Consider the following 5099-nt stretch of genomic DNA (forward strand, 5'->3'; position numbering starts at 1 on the left):
TCCTTCAATCCTTCTTACTCCTTTCCATGGAAAGCTGTATGTAGGGCATCACCATCAGCGGTGGCTACTTTCAATCCTCTCGGGAAAATGATCCTATGCGCTGTCACTGCACGGCTAATCGTCTGGAGGCATCACCCTTGGTTGATGGCTACATCCCATCCTCTCAGTGAAAACGTTCCTATGCTCTGTCACAGCACGGCTAATCATCTATCGGTTCTCAATCAGGTTGGAATAGAATCCATTGATTCTTTTGCGTCTGTCACTAATGCCCAGCCTTCAGGAGTTTGAAGCTCGTCACAGTCATTCAATACCGGAATCCTACTCGGAATACCACAGACAAGGTTAGACTTTCCGGATTCCCAGGATCCTACTCGGAATACCACAGACAAGGTTAGACTTTCCGGATCCTCATGAATGCTGCCATCTATCTAGCTTATACCACGAAGATTCTGTTAGGGAATCTAAGAGATATGCGCCCGGCCTAAGGTAGAACGGAAGTGGTTGTCAGTCACGCACGTTCATAGGTGAGAATGATGATGAGTGTCACGGTTCATCACATTCATCAAAGTTAAGTGTAACGTATATCTTGGAATAAGAATAAAAGAGAATTGAATAAAAAGTAATAGTAATTGTATTGAAACTTGAGGTACAGCAGAGCTCCACACCCTTAATATATGGTGTGCAGAAACTCCACTGTTGAAAATACATAAGTAAAGGGTTCAGGCATGGCCGAATGGCCAGCCCCCTGAATGTGATCAATAGTCTCCTAAGATGAAGAATGATACAAAACTGAGACCAAAGATGTCTAATACAATAGTAACTTATCCTATTTATACTAGACTAGCTACTAGGGTTTACATGAGTAAGTATTTGATGCATAAATTCACTTCCGGGGCCCACTTGGTGTATGTTTGGGCTGAGCTTGATCTATCCACGAGCTGAGGCTTTTCTTGGAGTTGAACTCCAAGTTATGACATGTTTTGGGCGTTCAACTCCGGATCATGACGTTTTTCTGGCGTTTAACTCCAGACAGCAGCATGTACTTGGCGTTCAACGCCAAGTTACATCGTCAATTTCCGAACAAAGTATGGACTATTATATATTGCTAAAAAGCTCTGGATGTCTACTTTCGAACGCCGTTGAGAGCGCGCCATTTGAAGTTCTGTAGATCCAGAAAATCCATTTCGAGTGCAGGGAGGTCAGATTCCAACAACATCAGCAGTCCTTTTGTCAGCCTTTTTCAGAGTTTTGCTCAAGTCCCTCAATTTCAGCCAGATTTTACCTGAAATCATAGAAAAACACACAAACTCATAGTAAAGTCCAGAAATGTGAATTTAACATAAAAACAAATGAAAACATCCCTAAAAGTAGCTCAAACTTACTAAAAACTACCTAAAAACAATGCCAAAAAGCGTATAAATTATCCGCTCATCAGGCATCACCGTTGTCAATGGCTACATCCCATCCTCTCAGTGAAAACGTTCCTATGCTCTGTCACAGCACGGCTAATCATCTGTCTGTTCTCAATCAGGTTGGAATAGAATCCCTTGATTCTTTTGCGTTTGTCATCACGCCCAGCCTTCAGGAGTTTGAAGCTCGTCACAGTCATTCAATCCCAGAATCCTACTCGGAATACCATAGACAAGGTTTAGACTTTTCGGATCCTCATGAATGCCGCCATCTATCTAGCTTATACCACGAAGATTCTGTTGGGGAATCTAAGAGATATGCGCCCGGCCTAGAGTAGAACGGAAGTGGTTGTCAGTCACGCGCGTTCATAGGTGAGAATGATGATGAGTGTCATGGATCATCACATTCATCAAGGTGAAGTGCAACGTATATCTTGGATTAAGAATAAAATTGATTTGGATAGAAAATAATAGTAATTGCATTGAAACTTGAGGTACAGCAGAGCTCCACACCCTTAATCTATGGTGTGTAGAAACTCCACCGTTGAAAATACATAAGTGAGAGAGGTTCAGGCATGGCCGAATGGCCAGCCCCCAAAACGTGGTCACTGGATCAAAAATACAATCCAGGGATCAAAACCAAGATGTTAATATGATAGTAAAGAGGTCTATTTATAATAAACTAGCTACTAGGGTTTACATAAGTAAGTAATTGATGCATAAATCCACTTCCGGGGCCCACTTGGTGTATGTTTGGGCTGAGCTTGATCTATCCACGAGCTGAGGCTTTTCGTGGAGTTGAACTCCAAGTTATAACGTGTTTTGGGCGTTCAACTCCGGATCATGACGTGTTTCTGGCATTTAACTTCAGACAGCAGCATGTACTTGGCGTTCAACGCCAAGTTACGTCGTCAATTTCCGAATAAAGTATGGACTATTATATATTGCTGGAAAGCTCTGGATGTATACTTTCCAACGCCGTTGAGAGCACGCCATTTGGAGTTCTGTAGCTCTAGAAAATCCATTTTGAGTGCAGGGAGGTCAGATTCCAACAGCATCAGCAGTCCTTTTGTCAGCCTTTTTCAGAGTTTTGCTCAAGTCCCTCAATTTCATCCAGAATTTACCTGAAATCACAGAAAAACACACAAACTCATAGTAAAGTCCAGAAATGTGAATTTAACATAAAAACTAATGAAAACATCCCTAAAAGTAGCTTGAACTTACTAAAAACTACCTAAAAACAATGCCAAAAAGCGTATAAATTATCCGCTCATCATAAACGCCCATTCCCTGCCCAGTTCTGGCGTTCAAATGCCAGAAAAGGGGGAAAAGTTGGCGTTAAACACCCATTCTTCACCCAATCGAGGCGTTCAAACGCCAATGGGGAATCAGACACCTGAGAGTGCTGATAGTAACCCCTCTAAAAAGGCTTCTCCAACCACCTCTGTAAGGAATAAACCTGCAGCAACTAAGGTTGAAGAATATAAAGCTAAGATGCCTTATCCTCAGAAACTCCGCCAAGCGGAACAGGATAAGCAATTTGCCCGCTTTGCAGACTATCTAAGGACTCTTGAAATAAAGATTCCGTTTACAGAGGCACTTGAGCAAATACCTTCTTATGCTAAGTTCATGAAAGAGATCTTAAGTCATAAGAAGGATTGGAGAGAAACTGAGAAAGTATTTCTCACTGAAGAATGCAGTGCAGTCATTCTGAAAAGCTTACCAGAAAAGCTTCAAGATCCAGGAAGCTTTATGATACCATGCACATTAGAGGGTACTTGTACCAAGAAAGCTCTATGTGATCTTGGGGCAAGTATCAACCTAATACCTGCATCCACTATCAGAAAGCTCGGCTTGACTGAAGAGGTCAAACCAACCCGGAAATGTCTTCAACTTGCTGATGGCTCCATTAAATACCCATCAGGCATAATTGAGGACATGATTGTCAAGGTTGGACCATTTGCCTTTCCCACTGACTTTGTAGTGCTGGAAATGGAGGAGCACAAGAGTGCAACTCTCATTCTAGGAAGACCTTTCCTAGCAACTGGACGAACCCTCATTGACGTCCAAAAAGGGGAATTAACCCTGAGAGTCAATGAGGATGAGTTCAAGTTGAATGTTGTCAAAGCTATGCAGCATCCAGACACATCACATGACTGCATGAGCGCTGATATTATTGACTCTTTAGTGGAGGAGGTCAATATGACTGAAAGTCTTGAATCAGAGCTAGAGGACATCTTTAAAGATGTTCAGCCTGATATGGAGGAACTAAAGGAAATAAAAGAAATTCTGAAAATTCCTCAAGAAGAAGATAAGCCTCCTAAACCCGAGCTCAAGCCACTACCACCATCCCTGAAATATGCATTTCTGGGAGAAGGTGACACTTTTCCAGTGATCATAAGCTCTGTTTTAAATCCACAGGAAGAGGAAGCACTAATTCAAGTGCTAAGGACACACAAGACAACTCTTGGGTGGTCCATAAGTGATCTTAAGGGCATTAGCCCAGCAAGATGCATGCACAAGATCCTATTGGAGGATGATGCTAAGCCAGTGGTTCAACCACAAAGGCGGCTAAATCCAGCCATGAAGGAGGTGGTGCAGAAAGAGGTCACTAAGTTACTAGAGGCTGGGATTATTTATCCTATTTCTGATAGCCCCTGGGTGAGCCCTGTCCACGTTGTCCCCAAGAAGGGAGGCATAACAGTGGTTCATAATGAAAAGAATGAACTGGTTCCTACAAGAACAGTTACAGGGTGGCGTATGTGTATTGACTACAGAAGGCTCAACACAGCCACCAGGAAGGATCATTTTCCTTTACCATTCATTGACCAGATGCTAGAGAGACTGGCAGGTCATGAATATTACTGCTTTTTGGATGGCTATTTAGGTTACAACCAAATTGCAGTAGATCTTCAAGACCAAGAGAAAACAGCATTTACATGTCCTTCTGGAGTATTTGCCTACAGAAGGATGCCTTTTGGTCTGTGCAATGCACCTGCAACCTTTCAGAGGTGCATGCTCTCTATCTTCTTAGATATGGTAGAGAAATTTTTGGAAGTCTTCATGGATGACTTTTCAGTATTTGGAGACTCATTCAGCTCCTGCCTTAACCATCTAGCACTTGTTCTAAAAAGATGCCAAGAGACCAGTTTTAAACTGGGAAAAATGTCACTTTATGGTGACTGAAGGGATTGTCCTTAGGCATAAAATTTCAAACAAGGGAATAGAGGTGGATCAAGCTAAAGTTGAAGTAATTGAAAAATTACCACCACCTACCAATGTTAAGGCAATCAGAAGCTTTCTGGGGCATGCAGGATTCTACAGAAGGTTTATAAAAGATTTTTCAAAAATTGCCAAACCTCTGAGTAATCTGCTAGCTGCTGACATGCCATTTATCTTTGATAAGGAGTGTCTGCAGGCGTTTGAGACTCTGAAAGCTAAGCTGGTCACATCACCAGTCATCTCTGCACCAGACTGGACGTTACCATTTAAACTAATGTGTGATGCCAGTGACCATGCCATTGGTGCAGTATTGGGACAAAGGCACGGTAAGCTTTTGCACGTCATTTATTATGGCAGCCGTATTCTAAATGATGCATAGAAGAACTACACAACCACAGAAAAGGAGTTACTTGCAGTGGTTTATGCCATTGACAAGTTCAGATCTTATTTAGTAGGATCAAAAGTGAT

This window comes from Arachis hypogaea, chromosome 7 (genome assembly GCF_003086295.3).
Source record: "Arachis hypogaea cultivar Tifrunner chromosome 7, arahy.Tifrunner.gnm2.J5K5, whole genome shotgun sequence".
Taxonomy (NCBI): Eukaryota; Viridiplantae; Streptophyta; class Magnoliopsida; order Fabales; family Fabaceae; genus Arachis; species Arachis hypogaea.